The sequence below is a fragment of the Sciurus vulgaris genome (assembly GCF_902686455.1).
Source record: "Sciurus vulgaris genome assembly, chromosome: 6".
NCBI classification, from domain to species: Eukaryota; Metazoa; Chordata; class Mammalia; order Rodentia; family Sciuridae; genus Sciurus; species Sciurus vulgaris.
Window position 1 is genome coordinate 130,078,868 of NC_136466.1, and position 25,606 is coordinate 130,104,473.

General features: G+C 36.7%; 1 long non-coding RNA gene across 2 annotated transcripts in view; it reads left to right on the forward strand.

Annotated features, from left to right (window-relative positions):
• LOC306663133 overlaps positions 1-25,606 on the forward strand; it is a 123,358-nt gene that overhangs the window by 53,241 nt on the left and 44,511 nt on the right. For both annotated transcript variants that reach the window (XR_013764369.1, XR_013764370.1), the window contains exon 2: positions 3,013-3,146. This is a non-coding gene — a long non-coding RNA (uncharacterized lncRNA). The remainder of the gene's footprint in view (positions 1-3,012; positions 3,147-25,606) is intronic.

A 25,606-nucleotide genomic window follows, 5' to 3' on the forward strand; every position in this document is an offset into this window, starting at 1 on the left:
AAGGTAATTTTATGGTAGGTTAGTGCTGAAGAAATTTGTTATTATTAATGGAAAAAGAAGTTCCATTAAGACTACCTGGGTTCATGCTCAGATTACATTGAGATACATTGGCTTCAGGAGGTCAAGAACAATTTCTTTCATGGTGCTATCATAGGGCTTGGCATATAGTATTCCAAAGAACCACCAAAGTGCTGCCTAATCTAGTCCAGTCAGAAAGTGGTCTCCGGTGATTGCCCTCAAAACCAGTGTAATTCCACCTTCCAGGATAGTGGGATTTCATCATGTAGTTGCTCTGCCTTCTGTACATGCAGGTAAGAAAATGGTTATAGATTTCCCTATGTAAGTCTTCTATCATGAAATAAACCTCATTTGAGAGGAAAGTTATGTGGATCTTGTTAAGATGCAACGTTGGGTAGGGTAGACAAAAAGATCTTTTATATCTAATTTGTCACAGTGTCCCAAATGTCTAGCACAGAGTGGACATTCAACAAGTATTTGCTAATTGCCAACATGTCTTTGTTGTTATAGAACTTAGAGTCTAACTAGCAAAAAAGCACTCAGAATAAGCTATTCTAATGAATTGTGAGAAGTACAGAGGATGGTGAGGTCTTCATGGGGAGGCACTTAACCCAGACCTGGGAAGTGAAGACAGAGCTCCTGGGGAAAATGATGGCCACCTGAGAACAGGGGACTGAGCGGGACTTAGCCAGACGGAGGTCGCTGTGTGGCCATGGAGAGAATCTGAAAGGGAGGGGAAAATACACTTGTGACTGTTCCAGCAAGAAGGACTAGCATGAGACAGGGCTTGGAGAAGAGAAAAAACTTGGGGGGGAAAGAAATTGACTATGACTGGAGAGTAAAATGAGTGAGGTGGCTAAAAATAAAGCAGACCATCAGGAAGTGCCACAGACTCCACATTTTAAGAATTTGGATTTTATTCTTAGGGCCGTGAGTATCTTTTTAAGCCAAGGAGTGACAGGACCTAGCATGGCAGCTGGCATGGGGTTCTCAGAGGGACTTGGATTCTTGAACTGGAGTGGAGAGGTCAAGGAGAAAACACTGTCTCTTTCCTTGGCCATATTCAAGGGGATAGTTTGAATATTGGCAAACTGAAATTCATAACTCCTACCCAAACCAAAATAAGTTCCTGGATGTGATCCTGCCTAGTCTTTATTACTTTCCAGATTCTGTATAAAATTGACACCTGGTATTTATTAAGGTGGAGTTCATTTCTTAAGGTTTCTGGTAGTCATGGCATGTCAAATAAGTTGCCTGAGCTCAAAATATCATCATTTTCTAACTGTCCCAAATGATTGGTGAATACGTTTCCTAAACTCCTGGGGTTGCACAATTAATATAACGCTCCGTGCTAGCTAGGTTTAATGCCCACATTAGAATATGTCATCTCAGTAAGGCACAATCCCAGATTGATACAGAGTCTTTTTTAGAATCACCAGAACTTTGTGGCAGGGTATTTTATTTCACCGATTAAGATGATAAGGGAGGCCACTGAAGTGTGCTCTGGTAAAAACCGATCCTGGTTGTTATGTATGAGGGTCTTTGTTGGAATGTTCAAGCACACATTGGGTAGTGTTGAAGAGCATTGCCTGTAATTCTCCTGAGAGCAGCCACAGAGCAGTGCCAGGTTGGCCCCTATCATCTTTACTTGAAGCTTAATGTATAGGTGACTCTGTGACTATTCTTTGGCTGTCCTTGACTATCTTCCTTCTTTATCCTTTCACTTTGGTGATATAATCACATGACGGAAAGAAGCACAGAAAAATCTTAGCAATCTGATGGGCTTGAACTTCAATCTTGATTTTATCGCCCACCCATTATATAAGACATATCTATATTTTCAGCTTCATTGTCCTCATTTGTAGAACAGGGATGACAATACCTGATATCCAAGTCTGTTGCAAAGATGAAACAAGTATCTACTAAAAGAACTGGCACGTTTAAGTCTGTTAAATGGCAGATGCTGCTATACTCTTGAGGAAAATTTAAACTCTTGGCATCGGCCATTATGGAAACCAGGTCTGGATTATAAAGTTAACCAATCCTCCAGACCAGAAGCACAAACGCAAATCACATTTGGGCATGGCTTTCACCCTGGGGAAAATCACAAAGACAGCGACTTCCTGTCATCAAAAAGAAAATGTCACAGAAATTGAGAAAGCAATGTCTGTATGAGATTTGTGATATTGCTTCCTTTGTCTGATTTTTAGTTTCCTCATCTGTAAAAGTAATAATTAGATTAGGTGATATTCAAGTACTTTCAATCCCATATCTCTGAAGTGCCAAGGATACTTTTTAACTATACTAAATATTGCCAAGTGTTAAGGCCATTAAACGTCTATGTTCTGCTAACAACAAAATTGCATAGTTCTGTGGGGGGAGGATGCACAGGACATACAAAAAGATCCATAAAATTTAACAGTAATCATTTTTTGTTTTTTTATTTTCCAAAAAGTTTCCTCATGATCACTACAGGGGTTTTAACAAAAGCTTACACTTAACTCTACCCATATTTATGATGGTTTGGCTTTGCTTCCCTCCTCAATGGTTTTAAATAAATCTGTTGTACTTTTTCATGTATGTAATACAAGTGCACTTTGTGGGTGTGTGTGTGTTTTCTAGGAACAGACCCTTGATTTCTACAGTTAGCTCTGATTAGAAGAACGTGATATGATTTTAAGCAGATTATAAAAGGTCCCAACTGCTCAAAATTGATCTCCTATTAATCCCATATTGATCTTTTCTTTTAATGCCACATAGAGACTGTTAAATACCATCTAACCCATGACTTCAACTACCACCTACATTTTAGTAGTTCATCAAATAACATCTCCAGCCCTTCAAAGAAAATCCTACACGATAAACTTAACATTTCAAATGCAACTAGTGTGCTCTGTAGACCACCTATAGGCAAGTTAATTGATTTCTTTTCTCATTAATTTTGAGTGAAATTTGCTTTTCATTGTTATGACTGATATATCTCATTGGCAACAGGATCTTCATTTCTACAGTTACATTGTATTTGGGCAGACTGCTAGTGGAAAACCCTGGTGGTATGTGAAATAATCCACCACTAGTGATTTTGCAAGAACTACAGCTCAGGGTAGATATTGCTGGAGAACATAAAGGTTATAAAATAAGATGAAAGCAGTATATACACATAGGAATGCATTTACAATTAGAAAGATTACAAAGTACTTGGTTTTGCATTGCCAGATAATAATTTTGTCCAATATTTGATGGTAAAAAACATTCATAGCAGGCTCTTATGGTTTTCCTTTTTCACATATGAATATACTTCATATGTAAAAGTAAATGATAAATGTATTACTCTGATCAAACTGTGTACAAGAAAAAGTCCTGTTTTTAAAGTGCATTATTTACAAACTTTATTTGATGAAGTTAAAGCTTTTTTGCATAGATTTATTTTTTATTTTTTATTTTTACAGACTCTATTTTGATTCATTGTACACAAATGGGGTACATATTTTTGTTTCTATGGTTGTGCACGATGTAGATTCATACCATTCATGTAATCATACATGTACATAGGGTAGTGATGTCTGTCTTATTCCACCATTTTCCATACCTCCTCCCTCTCATTTCCCTCTACATAATCCAAAGGAATAAGCTCAATAATTAACTTTACCAGTCTATTAATATTTGTGTTTCCTTAGAAATAGATTAAAATAAACTGCTTGGTATACGAATAAAGCTAAAGGTATTCATGTATTACAACCTGATGTTTGAGGTTGAACCCTGGAAGTTCCATGTTAATATTCTTCCAAGGTTTACATATATTTCTTCTGAAAGATGAATTTCTTAGTAGATCTCTGCTTCTGCTATAATGGTGAGAAATCCACTGGGGAAATACTGGCAAAATGACCTGGAAGAACAAACCAAAGTTTAGAAGAGGAGCTATGAAGAAGGGATTGGGAAAGAAGGAAGGGGACGTCCTGGGGCTGGCAAGGAAGAGCCTGGGAAAGTCCTGGGCGAGTTAGCAGAAAGGGGATTTGAAAGCAGGTAGTCAGGGCTGGGCTGTCACATGGAATGCTACTGGTATTTAAGACGAAAAACTTGCACCAACGATGCCAGAGTGATCATAATGGAAAAAACTGATGAGCAAAACCAGGAGATCATAGCTGAGTAAGAGAAACCAGACATTAGGTAAAAACCAGAGGTCAAGCCCAGGTTACAGTTTAAAAGCTTATCAGGAGACCAGCTGCAGACACAGGTCCAAGAGATAAGAGAACCTTGAACCAGAGGCACATTCTACTCAGTGGGAAATCTCTTTTCGAACTGAAGCAGGGACAGCTGATGTAATTTATGGCAAGAGCTTCTCAAGACCTTGAGATTTACATCAATACTATGTCACCACCCTTAGATCCCAGGATTGAGAGAGAAGTTTATCCAGGGTTTGAAGATCACTCCTGAGATACTCAAATTAAGTCAGTCACTTTAAAAGTATATAATTATATTTTCCAAAGAAAAATATGTCATGGGTGGTTATTACAGTATGCTATAGAGTTTGATAATAGGAGAAAAGTATTTAATATTAGAACTGTCTCAGAAAATCCAGGGTAAACACTTGCTTCACTTACTATGGATTGGACATAATATGAAGACTGATTTTACATAAAGTGGATAATTATCATATAAATATAAACCTCAGGCTCTCCCAGAAGTGATTAATGTGATCTACGACTCCAACAAAAACAGAAAAATGTGTTAACACATATTAAATCAAGACTGAAATTCTTGGGTAGGTCATCACTGATATAATAAAACAAAAACCTGCTAGGTGCCGTGGTGCACACCTATAATCCCAGTCTCAGCAATTTAGATAGGCTTTAAGCAACTCATCAAGACCCTATTTCTAAATAATGTATAAAAAAGGGCTGGGGATATGGCTCAGTTGTTAAGTGCCCCTGGGTTCAATCCTTGGTAGCAAAAACAAAACAAAACAAAACAAAGCAAACAAAAACACCTTGTTAGTCTAGCAATACTTTATATTTTATTTTGTAAACATCTATCTTTAAGTGCTCAATGGAACATGGATTGTTAAAATAATAACTGTTAAGATTTCACAATTGAAAAAACATTAAAGTGAAAATTAAGTCGTTTTTGATGCCTAAAAATGTAGATTAACCTGAAGCCAAATAATACAGCCTAATAGTACTGGGAGGCACAAAGTAACTCACAGGGATGACTTCTGGAAAGGGAATTTCGATGACAAGTTCCATTGAGTCAATAAAGCAAAACTCTTTTCTAGAGAGGGGTTTGATCAGCTGTCAATATTATAATGCTATTCTCTCAGATAAGAGCACATGTGAACAGCTCTCTGCATTTCAGTGGAGTTAGCCAGACAACTGTTGGACATAGAACAATGAGAAAATGTAGAAAGATCAAGTGCTGTCAGAAGTCAGCAAGCTTCAAAGAGACACAGGACTGCCTAATTCTATTCTTTGTCATCTTATTTGGAGATATTTTAAAATCCTATTTCCAAAAAATGCGATTCAAATTGAACCAAAAAATATACTTAAAATCCACATGGTGACTTGTACAAGTATCATGTATTTCTTTCTTAAAACAAAGTGCTTAAATGTATACTTACATAGATTGTTTTCATTGCACTTTAAGAAATAAATGGTTTTCAATGCACAGCTTTCCTTTGAACCTAGGAAAATAGCAGTGTAGTGAATTTAGCAAATTTATGCATTCAGCAGGAAGAAGCCTTGCATAACTTAGCAAATATTTTAAATTGCCTCATTTATCCAATATGTGAGCAACTAAACTTGCACTCACTCCTGTTTTGGAGGAAACAGATCAAGATGCTTCATGTGTACCAACGTGACCTGCCCAGGGCAGCGAATGGGCCAAGATTATTATGGCAACTTCTAATACAGGGGTTCTTGAGGTGAGTTTCCAAGGCCACCTGTTCTAGAATCACCCCATATGCGATTTAAAAATGTGGACCCCTGGGCCTCTTCTCAGATAATGGAATAACATTCCTGATGAGGGAATCAGAAAGACTCGCAAGTTCCCCAGATGATTCTAAGGTATTCTAAGTTGGAGGGCTGTGGCTTGGTGGTTCTTCTGGCTCATTGCTTTGATAAAAACTGGATGGAGTTGTATCACCTTGACTCATGATCTATGGGAGAGAAGCAAATGTCTACAAATCCTCACAGTAACCTGAGCAGGAACAATTGCAGGCAAACAGTGAAGACACCCTTCCAGTGTGACCTGAGATGCTCTCTGTGATGGAGTTTTGCAGTTCTAAGCTGAAGATTATTTTGCTGCTTCAATCGTTTTAAGATTATTTTATTGTGTATAGTTGTTACATTTGACTGTAAGGAAAGAACTTAATGAGGCTTTTAAATTGTTTTCTATTATTTTCTTTACCCTTTTATCCAGTACCTTTTAAAAATTCCACCACTCATTATTTCTGTGAAGGAATAAATATAGTTAAATTTTAATTTTTGCCTATATGTTTCTTCTGTTTTAGTACCTTTTTCTTTCCCATGGCTTTCCTTGATACTTTGAAGACTTTCTGTTCTTTCTATTTTTTTTTCTTTTAAATAGTGATCAGTAATAACCTTTCTATCTCTTTTTCAAAATCTCCCTCCAGGGTAGTTGTGCTTTTTTCCTTTCATATCTGGTTTTCTGCTTACTAATTAAGGAGAGACCCTGGCCTCTGTGTCTGCTTCCTTTCATACTGAGAGATAAGGTAATGGAGAAGGACATGACTGTCTCAGATGGACTCTGGTTCTGACTTCCGATTCTGCAAATATTCAATTTTCTCTCCCTGTTCACACGTGAATTCTTAAAAGCAGCCCTTTGCAATTTCTCTTTTTCTTATTTCTTATCCTTTTCTTTCTCCTTTCAAGTTTTTTTTAATGGTATTTAATATTGATAAATTTAAAAAGAAAATAATTTTCTTGTGTTCCTCCAGAAGTTTCAATAATTTAAAGAGAATAGGGAGAAACAGAAGAAGTTAGATAAGAATTCTGGGCTCCTGGTTTTCTAAGCTCTTGGTAGCATGTACCCCATAAAGGTGGCTACAATCTGAACTCTACGTACTTCAGTGAAAGGTATTTCCTTGGACTGATAGGTGGTTAAATTCTAAATCAGAACAAGATATAATACTTTAATTTATTTGTTACACATAACTAATTTATCCTTGAGATAAAGGGTAAAAAGAGAGCAAATAACTAAAATTAAGAAGGAATTTTTAAGCTTTTTTTATCTAATAGTTTGGAATTTCTCTATACTTTTTGTCACAAGTAAATTTGATTTCTACCTTTTTTCTTTCCTGCTCATCTACTTCCCTCCAGAATTGTCCAGAGTATTAACACTTTAAACAGCATGATGATGAATTTTTTTTTTTTTTTTTTTCAGAAAGAGCGGCCTTAAACACTTATGTGCCATGTTGTTAAGACTCAAATTCTAGCATATTCGCCTCGGGCTTGCCTCTCCATGACTGAATGGTAGGGAAGCATTTATAGGGAATGAAACTTTTGTTTATTCTGGTTAGATAACCTGATCCCATTGTTTGTGCTTTTCCTTTTTATTCAATATAATTTCACAATTCACTGGTTTAGTTGAGGAATAAATTCATTTAAAAATTCATTTAATTTTTAATCCTTGTCTACAATTTTTTTTTTTTTTATTTTTTGCCTTAGTACCCTTTCTCTTATACACACACACACACACACACACACACACACACACACACACACATATATACACCATTCAGGAATTGAATGGGTTTAGTGTTCAGATATTCATTTCCTTCATCCAATTCAATCATATTTTGGAAACTTCCAACTAGAAATGGACAAGCCAACTATTTAAAAAATGCTGCCAGTAAAGCAAGGCAAAAAACCTTTTACTTGTTTTTTTCCCCCAACTTTGGACTTCATAACAAATAATAGCAGAGGGCAGGAATGAGGAGTGGTTTAGGGGAATGCATGCTAAATGTTATGCTAATATCATATTATTTCTGTTCTCTTTTTATTTGGCAGGCATAGAGACATACACTGGACTTCTCTTAGCTCTCACTCCTTCTGCAGGGAGATTCTTTGATTTATTATTTTAATCTCACTCCTACCTCAGCTTTTTTTGCTTTAAATATTCTTTTAGAGAAGAAAAAGGGCAGTTTAGCTGGATGTTAAAAGGTCTCCTTGAAACACCATGGGTTAACAGAACTCAAATATACTGCCATTTTTTTCTTTTTTCCTCACAAACCCAAATAAATTGTTATCATCATGGCTAAATAAAAGGTAACGATTAAGTGACATATTCCATGGCAAGTTTCAGAAATATTACCTCAGTAGTTACACCATATCAAGTCAACAGAAATGAATTCTATTTGTTTCAGTAGTTTTTAATTTTAAAATTTTTAATACCGAGGGTCTTTCATGATAGCTTTCTCTAGAGGCTTTTAAAAATTCATCATGCACAGTGCTTGAATAATGAATACTGGATGTTACAGGATATCAGCAATGCTGAATAAATGCTAAGCATGATGCATTATGATCAAATACCAAAGTCACACTATGGATTAGCTTTTCTACACTCCAACCAACCTAAAATTTATACTTGGCATGCCTTTTAGAAAGTTTTGTTTCTGGTTGAACACAACATTGCTTTCTTGTTTTAATGATTGTTTAGGAAGTCTGACTCATTTCTATTAAATTCTGTTTTAACCTGTTTAGTTGTTACTTCATTAAGGAAGCATTTGGAATTATGTAAGTCCTGATAAATTTCAAATCATGTAATTTAAGGGAAAATACAACTGAATTGTACCTTAAGTAGAAATGGGTCTGTGTTTGCATTTACAGGCAAGAAACAGGAAATGCTGTGCATTTATCTACTTGCCTGGGTTTCATCATGTAGTAAATGCAAACTAAATAACAGATATCAGAGATAAGCAGGATTAATACTGAAAGATGAGCATCATGTATGATACTACACATATGTATACTCATTGTTAGAAAAGTCAGTAAAATTGCAAATCAACATATCATGCTGCAGCACATAAAATTGCCATGATTATTCATTCAAAACAATAGAGTGGCCTTTTCATTCATTCAATCTTAGATCTTTTAGAACCAAACAGGACTTTGGAAATAATTTGATCCACAGATTCTTAAACTGATGTGACTATAAATTAACTTCAAGGAGACCAGGTATCTCATTAAATTATTTATTCCACTAAGAACTTTTGGAAGCCTGTGATGTACCAAGTACTGTTCTAGTAGCTGAGGATACAGACATGAAAAAGACAGTCTCTTGCATTCATAGATATTCCATCTTACTGGGAAAATCTGATAATAAATATAGAATATGATGCCACTACTGAATCGAAAGCAGAATTGGGTATCCTCTAAATGTTCATGTGCACATTTTTTCTGGAAGGAGAATTTGTTGAATCTTTGAGAGTGATGTGATCACCAGAAGATTCAGAACCAGTGACCTATTACACCTTGTTCATTTGATAGATGGGGAAACCAAAGTGCAGACATGGAATATATGATCTGCCCATACCATTCGGTTAATTAATGACTCCTTTAAGATCAGAAACCAGCATCTTGGTGCTTGGTCATTATTGTACACTGTAGGAGGGTTGATCTGATATTTCCTTCCTTTTTCATAATATCTGCCTCCCACTGAGACTCAATAATCCATGCCAAGAATTGGAAATCAGATCAGACAGACCTGCATCCTAACTTTAGTTTTGTGATTCTGGAAAATTGTGTAAGTCTCTGAGCTCCAGGTGCCACCGCAGAATGATGATAAGTCGTAACTGATAGGCTCTGGCGAGGAACAAGATCACTCACATACTTTTTTTTTTTTGGTATAATGCCTTTAACCCGATAAGCATGTTTGTGGAGTCATATAGAATAAGAAATATATCCCCATTGGTGCAAAGTACAAAACCCTCAAATGATTGGTGGTTCTAGGAGACTAAATGATTGGTGGCTTCGAGTGGTGTGACGCGCTGATTGACAGACGTGCTGATTGGATAGGTACTCAATAAAAGAAGAATAATTATTGACTCCGCAATAAATGAGTCAGCAGGTATTAGCTCGCCTGCTCTTACCTGGCTCCCGGTGTCTGTGTGGTTATTGACACTGCGCCCTTCACGCCACATTACACGAGACCCTGTGGTATACAACACATGTTGACTATTATTATGCTAACTACTTTGCTTATTTTGAGATTCTATAAAGCTTGTTCTTTGGTGTCAGGTTCCCAGGCTCTCAAAATCACTACCTATGCCTTTCTGGACTGTGATTCAAACAGCAGTTACCAGGCTTTTATTAAATTCAGGGGAAATAAATGCAAGGGATATTTATCATATACCCTGATGCTTGGATTCCTGGGTTCAAATCCTGGCTCCAGCATATGTGCTTCCATGTGCTGTCTGAATTTTGTGCAAAAGCATGCCATAGGTTTTCATTTAAAAATAAAGCTATTATCACTGTAAAGAAATAGAACATGGATTGATTTGTTAGTGGCTTGCCATATCTGCCCTTTTGAAATCCATCCTGTGTCTTTGGCAGGCTGCAGCATGTGGCTGTCTCTGCTCAAAGGGATCCTGATTGATCTTCTCTGGTGGCAACAGGACTCAGCCCCCTCCTTCCTGTGGGATGAAGGAGAAGCTTAAAGGGATGGTCAGATGGGAAGGCCCTGGGGGCTAGTCCTCTTTCCCACAATGTCTGACTCAGAGTAAAGCTGGCTCTGTTCTTTGGTCTCCTCTCTATTCTCCACTTAGTGCATCACAATTGTTCTCCAAAGAACAGACTATGTGAAGTCTGTGACCCACACTTTATTGACCGAGAAGAGAGACAAGGGAAAAGGAAGTCAGATTTTCTCTGCCACTCTGTGAACAAAAGGTTTTTTAGACAAAGCTTGCATGTCATTTTTAGACAAAGTTCTTGTATGACAGAAAGTAGACAGTGAAGAAGGGTGTCACATTGCTAGTGACATTTACCTTCTCCCTCTGCTCCCTACAAAAACTGTCTCCCTATATCAGGATCCTTTGTTCATGTCGTTTGTTCCAAGACTTATTAATTTTTTGTGTGTGCAAAACTGTGTGTGTTGTGTGTATTTGCTAATGATATGTCATTTTCTGTGTAGTTTTAAGAAAACTAAAATATACATTTTAGAAATAGTATTCATTGATATTGTTGATAGTACATGGAAAACTTGAGTAGCGTCTTTCCCCAAATAACAATGATTGATTTGGCAAAGATAGAAAATACTGAATAAGAAACACTTAACATCTTGTCCAGATTACACACTTATGACTCTGAAGTGATCCATTGAGGAAAAAAATCAAAGAGTAAGAAATAACACATCAAGAAAGCAGGAGAAAGGTTGATGAAGAAGGATTACCAAGGACTTCAAAATACAAACCAGGCATAAATTAATAATGCATATTATCTACATTTTTGAGCAAAAAGATATGTGTATTTTCTGGTAGGTAAGTCCCTCCATTGTTTAAAGAAGAGACACTCTCAGATTTCCCTAGATCTCTTCTCCTCAAATGTTCCCACTGAAGTATCTCTAAATGGTGGAAGAGTGAAAAAGAAACCTCTCAATCCTTCAGGGAGCATATCTGTAAGCATTTTACAGGTGTTTTTATCAGACTTTTCACTGCCAAATACAATTAGAGACTGACAAGAACAATTAGAGGCGGAAATGTTTGTTTGGGGCTCACCATTTCAGAGGTATCAGTCCATAGATGGCCAACTCCATTCTTCAGACCTGACATTAGGTAGAATACCCTGGCAAACGTGTGTGGTAGAAGAAAGCGTCACAGAGCATCACACCAGGAAGCAGAGAGAGAGAGAGAGAGAGAGAGAGAGAGAGAGAGAGAGAGAGAGAGAGAGAGAGACAGAGACAGAGAGAGAGGAGAGAGAGAGTTCACCCACCCCTGACAAATAAATATATCCCATAGGCAAGCACCTGGTGAACCACCTGCTCCAGCACAACCTATCTGCCTAAAGTTACCACCCAGTTAATCCCTATCAGGGGATTAATACACTGATTAGTTTAAAACTTTTATAACCCAGTCATTTCAGCTCTTAACTTTCTGGAATTGCCTCACACATGAGCTTTTGGGGGACACCTCAAATATAAACCATAATGAGGAAAATTTGAGAATTACTTGGCATCTTCTATTTTATTTTAGAAAATCATATACAATTTTTCTTTTCCTTTTTAAATCTGAGAGCAAATGTTCCAAGAAAATATATCGGGTGTACGAATTGATTATAAAACACTTTATTTGTAAAAATTTGCATATATTCATTGCTGTTTAAGAAACAACCTAGATTATGGAGGGTTTTTTTCCCCTCCTTTACAGGATAAACAGGGACAAAAAGAACCCACAGGAACTTATCTATGGGTTAGAGAACCAACCTGGATTTCTAGGTTGTGGAATTCCTTGTCACTGAATATGAATTTTTTTAAAAAGTTGTCTCTTTCAGCCCCTCTTTTGGGAGTTATGTGCATTATACATATTTAATGGAATACTTATATGCTGACTATCAAACCACTAGTATTTAATTTTTGCATAATTTTCATAATATCTGACAAATAACTAATACTTAAAATAATACTTAATCCCAATTTGTATGTCAAAGAATGAAACAACTGAAGAGTGGTGGGTTTTGTAATTAGAAAGGTCCGAAATAAAAATAAGAGCAAACTAAGGTTAGAAAAAGGAAGTCAGAAAGGGCCTTTCCTCTTAATCAAGGAGGCATAAGGGCATAAGGAAGACCTGGGACAAAGGATAAGGCTCATCATAGGGAAACCCCCATTCAGTTAAGGGGCCAAGTGGTAGGTGCCTGTTTAAGACATATATTTACAATATGATCCATACCACAAATGTCATGAAATTATCTATTTGAGACTATAATGGACCTCAAGCAATATATCATCTCTATGTTTTCATTGGACAAGTGAGTTGCAAAAGTTCCTGTGAGTGACAAAGGGTAAAATAGGGTTGTTACCCAGGTTTCCTACATCTGAGTTCAGAATTTGTCCAGTCTACATAATCTTTCCCATGAGTCACACAGTCTTAGTGTGGTCAGTGTCTTCTGGGTGGTAATTCAAGCATTTCCTTAAAAAAAAAAAAAAAAAAAAAAAAAAAAAAAAAAAAAAAAAAACAACTTTAAAACTAAGTCAAACAGGCAATTTAAGTGATGGAGACAGCACTTTTACAACCAACATGGCTATCAACAATTGTTTAACTATCTCAGCCTTTAATTTGGAGAGGTTGGTACTTTGAGTGAATCATCAGGTTTTAATTTAATGAAAATGCTATGGTCCCAGAGAATATTCTTATATGAAATTTCATTTAGCAGTCTAATTTTAAACAGCTGGAATTCATTTGTTAAGTCGTAGTCTATTTCACTTTCTGCAAAGAGTGATATATGGATTATTTTCCTCGACGCAAATGTGGAGGTTTCCAGAAAGTTTGAACACAACATCCAACTTGCCCTTACAGGATAGCAGCTGTTTGGGGACTCTGCTGGGCAGCTTGGGTCCTTTGTCCTCCACCTGGGCTCAGCTATTAGAATAATACCATGTTAAGCACTGATTCAAGGCTGAGGGCTGGCTGCCTTCCAGGATGTGATTATTTATGGCCCTTCCTTTCATTTCATGCTCTGTTTCTGTAATTATTAATGTTGTTGAATCTGATCTAAGAGCCCAGGTGTGCTACATCTTGTGGTCCATGTAATACTGAAGTTTCCAGAATCTTCAGGGTAACAGGAATAAGAGGAGTAGAGGAAGGGGAAGGAATATTCATTGACTCCAAAATATGGTCAGAGAACTTTGCAAAATACAGAAAGTTAAAATATGGTCAGAGAACTTTGCAAAATACAGAAAGTTAAATGATTGCAGAAACCCCCTGACAGTTTCATTGTGGTTTTTTTTTTTTTTAACATACCACTGCATCCTGTATGATCATAGATCCCCATTTATCACAGATGAGAAACCGGACATGGCCCTTGGTAACTCCCCACCTTGTACTTATCAGACTGCATCCGAAAAATGAAAACAACAGGAAGTTTGCTGGAAGCCGTTGATGGCTGAGGTTAAACAGCAAATACTGGTGTGCACATGTTGTAATATCACACATTGACCTTGCCCCAACCCTTGTGTTCTGGGTATCAGAATAAATATAGGACAAGTATATATCGAAAGCAAACTCTTAGTTTTGGGTTTTCTCCTGCTCTATTGTATGCTCTTTTGTATTGTGCCTGATTCCGGGCTCTGTGTTCCTGAACATACAGTCCATCTAGGTGAGCAACTGAACCTTTCTGCAGACAGGGGGGAAAATGCAGCACACTATAATCATGATTTAATACAAGTGAGGTGTCAAACTAATATATTTCTAGGCTTAGGTAAAGTACAATTGAATCCTTTTCAGGTGTTCTCCACTTTTCTCCCCCTATAGGATGCTGACTTTTAGGGCTTAGGCTTATCAGGATGGAACCATCAGTCCTAAGTAATTAACTTATCAATTGAAGAAATCTTTATTGAATAGTGTTCAATGCTCCAGACACTGAGACTATAAGACACTTTATAGTCTGGACTCCTGATGGCATAGCTCTTGCAGAGTAGCTATGCTAGTCTATAAAATAGCCTTTCTGAACTAATTCCATAGACCAATTAAGCTACAGAGAAAATGACTTGAGGAACTATCTTCTCAGTTCTCCCAACAGTGGCACAGAGTAGGTACCATGTGAGATCCATAGATGATAAGCTAATTCATCACACACAGTGCATACCTTAGGTCCTTTGGGTTTAATTGACCCTGGTTGATAAGGTTCTCTCAAAAGCAACAGGTCTTTTCTTCTTAGAGTCCTAACTACGACCTTGGTCAAAACTAGTAGGAGGAAATAAAAATTACTCACCATCAGGAGATTCACAATACTGGCCTTCCCCATTGAAAAATGACCTTGAGGAGAAAAAGGACTAGCAAAAGTGGGAGAATTCTTTTTCAGAAAAGTAACCCCCAGTGTTAAACAAGCTTGGCAGTATTTCTTGGGGGAAAGTGATGCTCAGATGTGGAAGGTATTAAGGTAGCAAGATTCACCAAATGCTCTGGGATGGAAAAATAAAAAAACAGTTTCAAGTTGCTGAGAACTAAAGAAAGATGAGTACCAGACACCTAATAAAAACTGAATGGACAGTGTACGAGAATCACTTTTGATGTGTTTTGACAGGCTCAATGAAATATGGGAATTCTCATTGTGTCCATATTTATTTAAAGACAACACATCTCTGGGTCTGGAGAGCTCAGCATTCAGTTTAGATGGGGCTATACTCTGTGGGCTCAGGTATCACAGCTTGCTAGGTATCTGTGAACCCACTCTGAGGAACTGATCTCTAGTCTCTACCTCTTATACTTCAGACCTTCTACCCTGGATCACCACTTTATCTCCGCTTCTTGTTTTCTCAGTCAGTTCTTTAAATGTCTCTGTTGGCCATATTTGTATTTTTCTCTCTGACCCCTCAAGTCTATCTCCTTCTGATAAACTTTCCCTGTACTTGAAACATGCAAGCATACAAGACAGATAATTTATCCATACTTCCATCTTAATGAAACAAGAATTTGGAAAACTTTATACTTATCTTTTTAAAATTTTCCTTTTCAGGCATTTCATTATGCAGAATGTCTCAAAGACATCAACAGGTTTCTAGAGACATATGATACACCCATACTGAATCTGGAGGACATATACAATTTAAATAGATCAATTTCAAGCAATGAAATAGAAATCATCAAAAGCCTACCAATCAAGAAAAGTCCTGGACCAGATATATTCTCAGCCGAGTTCTACGAGACCTTCAAAGAAGAACTCATCCCAGTATTCCTCAAAGTATTCCATGAAATAGAAGACGAGGAAACCCTTCCAAACTCATTCTATGAAGCTAATATCACCCTGATACCAAAACCAGACAAAGACACATCGAGGAAAGAAAACTTCAGACCAATATCCCTAATGAATATACATGCAAAAATTTTAAACAGAATTTTAGCAAATCGCATACAAAAACATATTAAAAAGATAGTGCACCATGATCAAGTGGGTTTCATCCCAGGGATGCAAGGTTGGTTTAACATCTGGAAATCAATAAATGTAATTCACCACATCAGAGACTTAAAGTTAAGAATAACATGATTATTTCAGTAGCTGCAGAAAAAGCATTTGATAAAATATAGTACCCCTTCATGCTCAAAACACTAGAAAAAATAGGGATAGTAGGAATATACCTCAACATTGTAAAGGCTATCTATGCTAGGCTCACGGCCAACATCATTCTACATGGAGAAAAACTGAAAGCATTCCCCCTAAACACTGGAACAAGGCTGGGATCCCTCTTTCACCACTTCTATTCAACATTGTTCTGTAAACTCTAGCTAGAGCAATTAGACAGACCAAAGAAATTAAAGGTATACAAATAGGAAAAAAGAAGTCAAACTATCTCTATTTACCAATGACATGATTCTACATTTAGAGGAGCTGAAAAATCCTACCAGGTCCACTCACATACTTTAAAATTTAAAAACGTTTCAGGTGGCACACTTATTTGGTAATGCAGACTCCAACCTCATTCTATCCCCTTTCCTATCACTCCTGCATTCAACAAATATCTCCCTAGTTTAACTCTTCAATTCATAATGATTTTTTAAAATATTTTGTTTTAGTTATAGAGGGACACACTACCTTTATTTTATTTTTATGTGGTGCTGAGGATTGAACCCAGGGCCTCACACAGACTAGGTGAGTACTCTCCCCTGAGCCACAACCCCAGCTTCATAATGATTTTGATTAGAGGGGAAAGACATCTCCATACAGGAGAATAAAAATGTGTCTATGTGGACAGATATTGTATCAGAATGAAATGTTCAGCTTTTTCAGTAGCAACATTTTGTCTCCATGAATGTGTTGCTGTACCTGGGTCCCTCAGTATACTGACTTGTTCTGCAAAAGAAAGATGAAATGATTCAATTTTGTGTTTTACTTTTTACCTTTAGTGAAAAAGAACTTAAGTTTTCTTTACACTCACCTCTGTGATTTCAACCAGTTTATCTGCCTAGCTACTTGCAACTAGTCTGCTTGCAAAAGAAAATGTAGGAGAAGAAGAAACACTTATCATTTCCAAATAAGTTCTCAAATATTTATTAATTATCCTGTGAGTTCAGGGTCTTGTCATTGACTACGGGAATTGTTGGAAGGAGAAGTAGAGAATGAGGATGATGTTGACTATCAAAAAGAATTTTAAGTTATTATTTTTATTTTAAAAAATTACTTTGTATTTACAACACATTAAGAAAAATAAAAAAAAATCAACTACTTATTTGAAATAATTACCATATCATTACTCAAATTCTTGAAGAGCCCAATCCTCAAATATAACATGCTTCAAAAGAAATTGTATAACAAGAAGTGTTTCTTCTTTTTTATTTTTACAAACTGCATTTTGATTCATTGTACACAAATGGGGTACATCATTTCATTTCTATGGTTGTGCATGATGTAGATTCACACCATTCATGTAATCATACATGTACATAGGGTAATGTTGTCTGTCTCATTCCACCATTTTTCATACCCCACTCCCTCTTAGTTCACTCTACGTAATCCAAAGTTCCTCCATTCTTCTCTTGCCTTCCACCCCACCAACCCCATTATATATCATCATTCACTTATCAGGGAAAACAGTCTGCATTTGGTTTTTTGGAATTAGCTTATTTCACTTAGCATGATATTCTCCAATTCCACCCATTTACTTGCAAATGCCATAATTTTATTCTTCTTTATGACTGAATAATATTCCATTGTGTATATATACCATAGTTTCTTTATCCATTCATCTGTTGAAGGGCATCTAGGTTGTTTCTACAATCTAGCTATTGTGAATTGAGCTGCTATAAACATTGATGTGGCTGCATTTTTGTTCTAAGCTAATTTTAAGTCCTTTGGGTATAAACCAAGGAGTGGATTACTAGGTCAAAAGGTGGGTCCATTCCAAATTTTCTGAGGATTCTCCACACTACTTTTCAGTGTGACTGCACCAATTTTCAACTCCACCAGCAATGTAAAAGTTTGCCTTTTCCCCCAGATCCACACCAACATCACTTACTGTGTGTGTTCTTGATAATAGCCATTCTAATTGGAGTAAGATGAAATCTTACAGTTGTTTTAATTTGCTTTTCTCTAATTACTAGAGATGTTGAACACTTTTTCATATATTTATTAATCACCTGTATATTGTCTTCTGTAAAGTGTCTGTCCAGGTCCCTGGCCCATTTATTGAGTTCTTCATATTTCTGGTGTAATGTTTTGGAAGTACGTAATAAATTTTGGAGATTAGTGCTCTATCTGAAGTGCATGTGGAAAAGATTTTCTCCCACTCTGTAGGCTCTATTTTCACATTTTTGATTGTTTCCTTTGCTGAGAAAATGTTTTTTAGTTTGAATCTATTCCATTTATTGATTCTTACTTTGATTTCTTATGCTTTGGGAGTCTTGTTGAGGAAGTCTAATCCTAAGCCAACGTTATGAAGATTTGGGCCTACTTTGTCTTCTATTTGGTGCAAGGTCTCTGATCTAATTCCTAAGTCCTTGATCCATTTTGAATTGAGTTTTGTGCAGGATGAGAGATAGAGGTTTAATTTCATTTCACTGCATATAGATTTCCAGTTTTGCCAGCACCATTTGTTGAACAGGCTATCTTTTCTCCATTGTATGTTTTTGGCTCCTTTGTCTAGTGTGAGGTGACTATTTATGTCTTCTATTGTTGGGGTGTGTGCCATGTTGACTGCACCAGGGCGGCGCCTGATCACATCGGCAGCGAGGAGGTTAATTGACATAAGCACACTCAGGTGATTTATCATCCACGCACATAATGTATGCGCATGTGTTCTCGAGTACTCCTAATTGTGCCTGCTCGGAGTGTCTGGCCTAATCTTTGCGTAAGAGGGGTGGCCCTGCTCTCCGCCTCCTGGAGGTGATATAAGCGTAGGCGGAGCGAGACAGAAAAAACACAGCAGCAGCTAGAAGAAGACGCAGCAGCTAGTAGGGAAAAGCGGCGGCAGCTAGCAGAAAGCGGCGGAAGGCAGATCGCAGAGCGGAGAACTGAGACGCATCACTAAACCACCTTAGGTAGACGCACCCTTAGTTCACAGGATGCAGGACGCACCAGTAAGAAGCAGCAGACCTTAAGTGAGGCGTAGCAAGTCTCTCTTCCTCTAAGCTCTAAGCAAAGCCTGTCCTTCTCTCAAAGTCTCTCTTAAGCAAAGTCTCTTTCTCTCTGATAAGCAAAGTCTCTCTCTCTCTCCTCTCAAAGCAAGTAAGCCTCACTTCCTCTATCCTCTATAAGCAAACAAGAAAGCAGCACACTAAAGAGAAAGATAGAAGTAGCTCAGTTTCCAGTCCACCACCCATAAGACCCGTGCAAGTTGTTGCTGCAAGCGGTGACAAATATCCACGAATTTTGTACCGCAAAGAGCCAGCGACATTCTATTCTGTACCATGGGTATACCTGTCTCTTTTGATGCCAATACTAGCCATTTTTGTTACTATTGCTCTGTAGTGTAGTTTAAAGTCTGGTATTGTGATACTTCCTGCTTCAATTTTTCTGCTCAGGATTGTTTTTGCTATTTAAGGTCTCTTATTCTTCCAGATGAAGTTCATGATTGCTTACTCTATTTCTATGAGGAATGTCATTGAGATTTTAATTGGAATTACATTGAATCTGTACAGGGCCTTTGGTAGAATGGCCATTTTGACAATATTAATTCTGCCCTCCAAGAATATGGGAGATCTTTCCATCTTCTAAAGTTTTCTTCAATTTCTTTCTTTAGTGTTCTGTAGTTTTCATTGTACAGGTCTTTCATATCCTTTGTAAGATCAATCCCCAAGTATTTTATTTTATTTGTTTGAGTCTATTGTGCATGGAGTGGTTTTCCTAATTTCTCTTTCAGAGGATTCATTACTCCTATATAGAAATGCATTAGATTTATGCATATTGATTTTATATCCTGCTACTTTGTTGAATTAATTTATTATTTCTAGAAGTTTTCTAGTGGAGTTTTTTGGATCCTCTAAATATAGACTCATGTAAAGACTAACCTCCTCCTGGTGCAATGGCACATACCTATAATCCCAGCAATTCAGAAGCCAAGGCAGAAGGAACGAAAATTCAAGGACAGACTGGACACTCTTTTAAAAATCTGTATTTCAAAAAATTTAAAAGGGCTAGCTCTGTAGCTCAGTGGTAGAGTGTTCTTGGGTTCAGTCCCTACCCAGTACCATACACACACTCATACACACACACACTCACACACACACACACACACACAGATATTGACATGCAACTTTCATATACATTGCTTCCTGATTAAAACACACTTCTGTTGTCTAGAATAAGGAAAACACTATTACCAAGGTATTCTTGACATTCTTTCTTTTGGGTGTGAATTTGTGTGTGTGTGTGTGTGTGTGTGGTGTAAACTGAACATAGCAATAAACACATTCATTAAAAATTAAGATCCTTACTTGAAGGTTTTAAAATAAATTTATTCAAAAGTGAATCCTGAAACTTTGGTAAACACAATCAAGTTCATGTCATTCAACAGGGGTTTATTTTAGCATGGTGAGATTCATTCCCTCCATCCAGATGCCCTAGTCTCTACATTGCTTCTTTCTCACTAGCAGCATCCTCATTCCTGATGCACAGCATTATCCAAAGTACTTTCATTTCCATCAGGAGTGTTCAGTTTCTGGAAAAAGGATATTTGCTGTGTAATGTAGTTAAAATTAGTACTTAACATAAATGAAGTGGGATAAAATAGAGGAAGAAGTTGAATTGCAAAAAGGTCTCAGCAAAGACCTCATCCAGACCCACAGGGGTACTCTGGATCTGGGATGATACTATAGATTAATTCTGACATGGATAAAGAGGACCAGGTCTTATATCCCTGCATCAACCACTTGTGCACTGCCCTTGAGAAGGGGAAAGTGCATTGTGCAGGGTGGGTCTCTTCCATTAAAGGAAAACTTTAGAGAGGGACTCCTCTTACAGAGTCACAAATTGGTGAAAAGAGTGCTTCAGTACTGAAGAATAATGATATGTATGGTTCACCACAGTCCACCACTTAGGCTGCTCAGATATTCTGGGTTCATATAAGTTCTGACGAAGTTCCTTTGGGTTCTGGTTAATGCCTCTGATATTGCAACTGATTTCAAAGTCCCAACAGATATTTACTTCTATCCACCTCTACAGTCCATTCTGCATTGTTCTCATCTCTCCTTGCCTAGGTGGGTTAGCTCATAGGGTAACCCAGATCCTTACACATGAGAGATCTGAACCCTATGTCATCTTTAAGACCTGCTATTGATACATTTATCCTTATGCCATGGAAATTGAACAGGGTGCATAGGAAAACATGAATTGCAGCTGATGGATTACTGGAAGCTCAAAATGGATGATGAGGGTTATTAACTCCATGGTTACCCTGTCACAGTATGGCTCACATACCTTGAGTTTTATCACTAGGAACTTGACCTGGATCTCATGGTGAATATGGGAGAAAAATCTCCTCAGACTTTAATCGAGGAAAGTAGAAAAGGAACCAATTTGAAATATACCAGATCGTTTTGTTCTTCTTAACAGGTTTTCTCTCAAGGGAAGTGTTTAACTAAAGTCTAATGTACTGGAGTTTTGTTACAGTCTAGTTGGTCCAGGGTAAGGGAATATTGAACTCTGTTCACCTCTATCTTCCAATGTGAAAAGTGAAGTAACCAATTCCAGTCCACTCTAGGCATCCTGTCCCACTAAGAAGAGGAAAGAAACTGAGAAGCACTGGTGAAGTTCACAGTATTGAAATATAGACTTACTAAAAGATTGAAACCTAATCACAGGATTTTAGGATGCTCCCTCTTCCACCATATCTTACCACAAAACTTAAGACTTATTTATAGCAATTCTTTATTCACAGTACATGATATCTGACTTCTAAGAAAAAATTACAAAACACACTTAAAGGAAAATAACAGATTTTATAAGACAGAGCAAGCATCAGAACCGAACTCAAATATGGCAGGAATGTGGGAATTATTAAACTAGGAACTTAGAAGAACCATGATGAATTTGCTATGTCACTAATGAATGTACCAGAAAGTATGAAGAACATGTGGGGAATGTGAGCAGAGAGGTATAACTTCTAAGGAAGAGATAAAAATAAATGCTAAAGATAAAAAATACTATAACAGAAATGAAGAACGTCTTTGGTAAGCTCATTACTAGTCTGTATACAGTTTAGAAAAGAGCATTTGAATTTATTGACATCATAATAGAAACCTACAAAACTGAAAAGTAAAGAGCAAAAAGATGGGCATGGGAAAGGAGAAAAGAGTATCCAAGTACTGTGGGACAGATAAAAAAAAAAAAAAAAAAAAAAAAAAAAACTATACATAATGGGAATACCAGAAGGAAATGAAAGGGAGGAAGAAACTAGAGAACTTCTTGAAATGATAATGAATGAGAATCTCCACCAAACTACTGTCAGATACCAAACCACAGATTCAGGAAGTTCAAAGAACACCAAGAAGAATACAACCAAAAAGAAGCAATGAAACAAAAACAAACAAAAAGTCCCCAAAACTGTGCTCAGTCATATCATATTCAATCTACAGGAAAATAAAGAAGAAATCCTGAAACATAATGGGGGAAAACACCTTATCTACATAGAAGCAAGGAATTACACTCCAATATCTCAGAGGCCATGCAAGCATGCAAAGAGTTGAATGAAATACTTAAAATGTTGAGGGAAAAAATTACCAATCCAGAATTATGTATCTGGAGAATTTATCTTGCAAAAGTGAAGGAGAAATAGGCTTTCTCAGACAAAAAACAAACAAACAACAACAACCACAACAAAAAAAAAACAAAAGAGAAAAAAAAAAAAATAACCCAAGAGAAGAAGATAGATGGTGGGAATAAGAGTGGGAGATTTTTTGCCAATAATCCTGCCCTGAAAGAAATATTAAGAAGTTCTTAGCCAGGCTTGGCGATGCACATATATAATCTCAGTAACTTGGTAGGCTGAGGCAGGAGGAATCGCAAGTTCAAACCAGTCTCAGCAACATAGTGGGACCCTAAAGAAGATCCTGTCTCAAAACAAACAAACAAACAAAAAAAAAAAAACAGAAAAGAGGGCCAAGGACATGACTCTTTATACGGGAGTAGTTCTTTAGAGAGAAAGAAAATGATATAAACTCAAATTTCCAGGAAGAAAGGAAGTTGATCAGAGAATAAGTGAAAGTAAAAAATAAAACCTTTTTTTAATTCTAAAAATTTTGCTATTGTTTTGCTATTATTATTCAGCATAATAGCAAAAATGCATTTAATTGTGTTTGCATATATATATACTTACCTGTGCTTATGCATATGTGGCATTAATGACAGCATTTATACAAGAAACAGGAGAAATTATTTGCAATTATTTTGTTATTATAAGGTATTTGTATTATCTGTGAAGCAGTATATTACTTGAAGTGAACTCAAATTGGTTTTAAATATATATTGCAAACTGTGGGGCAACCAGTCAATATTTAAAAAAGATATATTGATATACTAAGAAAACAGAAATGGAATCATATAAGATGCTTAATTAAAACTACAAAAGGCAGAAAAAAAATAGAAGTTCATTTGCCTTGTTTTCTACTCTTTATATTTAAAGTAGGTTTGTTGCAGACAATATGCAGCTGGGTCTTGTTTTTTTCTACTCTTACAATCTATCTTTGGTGCTTTTAGATCACTGATATTCAAATTTCTTATTGACTGGTTTGGGTTAGCAGCTAATCTACCTTAAAGATATCTATAGATTGAAAGCAAATTGATATAGGAAGATATACTATGATATCACTACACAGAAGAGTAGGAATAACTATATTAATTTCCAGGCAGACATTAGAGCAACAAAGTCAGCAGAGTTATAGAAGGGCATTAATAACAAAAAAAAAGGGGCCAATTCTCCAAGAAGGTATACGGATCCTTAAAGTGTATGCATATGAAAATGGAATGTCAAAATATGTAATGAAAATCCTTACAGACCTAAGGACACTGAAAAGACAATAAAGGACAACACACGACTCACAAATTAGATAACATGGAAGAAACAGATTCTGAAAACTCACTCAAGGAAAAGTGGACAACCTGAATAGGCCTCTTTTTATAAAATAAATTAAATCAGTAACTAGTGATCTTCCAAGACAAACATTGTTATGCCTCAATTTGTTCACTGGTGAATTCTACAAGACAGTTCAGGAAGGAATCACACCAATTCTCTATAATCTCTTCCTGATGGCAGAGATGGACAAAATACTTCCTAATACATTTTGTAAAGCCAGCATTACCCCACTACCAAAACTGAACAAAGATACAAGAAATGAAAAGTATAGACATATACGTTTGATGAACATAGATTAAAATTCCTTGAGATATTAGCACAATAAAATCCAACAACACATAAATTTCTATACACCACAACTAAATGAAATTGACCTCAGGTAAGCACATTCAACAATTAAATCAATTACAGCAACAGGCAAAGTAGAAAAACTACATGGTCACATCAACATTTGTAGAAAAAGTATTTAACAAAATTTAACACACATTTATGATAAAAACCATCAACTTGGAGTTGGGAGAGGAGGAACTTTCTCAGCTTGATAAAATATATCTACCAAAAAACCCCGACATTACATTCAATGGTGATGAAGTAGAAACTCTCCCACTAAGTTTAGGGATGAAGATAAGGAGGTTCCTACGCACAATTCCTTTTCAACACTGAACTAAAAATTCTAGCTAATGCACTAATTAAGAAAAGGTGATAAAAGTTAAACTGATTGGAAAAGAAGAAATAGACTGTGTTAGTCAGCATTTTTGTTACTGTGACCAAAAGACCTGACAAGAACAATTTTAAGGAGAAAAGGTTTATTTGGGAGCTCATGATTTCAGAGGTTTCGGTCCACAGATGGCTGACTCCGTTCCTCAGGCCTAAGGTGAGTCAGAATATCATGGTGAAAGAGGGTGGTGGAGAAAAGTGGCACTGCCCCAAGAGGAGAGAGAGACAGCTCTGCTCAACAATGACAAAATAAAAAACCCAAAGGCATGCTCCCTGGGACCCCCTTCTCCAGTCATACCCTATCTACCTTCAGTTATCATTAAGTCAATCCTTGTCAGATATACTTTATCAAGTTGAGGAAGTTCCTCCTTTCCCAACTCCAAGTTGATTGTTTGTATCATAAACGTGTACTGAATTTTGTTAAATATTTTTTCTACAACCCTTTTCAGAGGATTGACTCTCTGATTGGGTTAAAGCTCTCATAACCCAAACATTTCACTTCTAAACTTTTTTACATTGTCTCACACATGAGTTCTTCGGAGACATCATATGTCTAAACCATAACAGACTGCCTTTCTTCTCAGAAAGAACACCTAAAAATATTGGCCAGAAATAACCAAAACATAGACACAAAACAAACAAACAT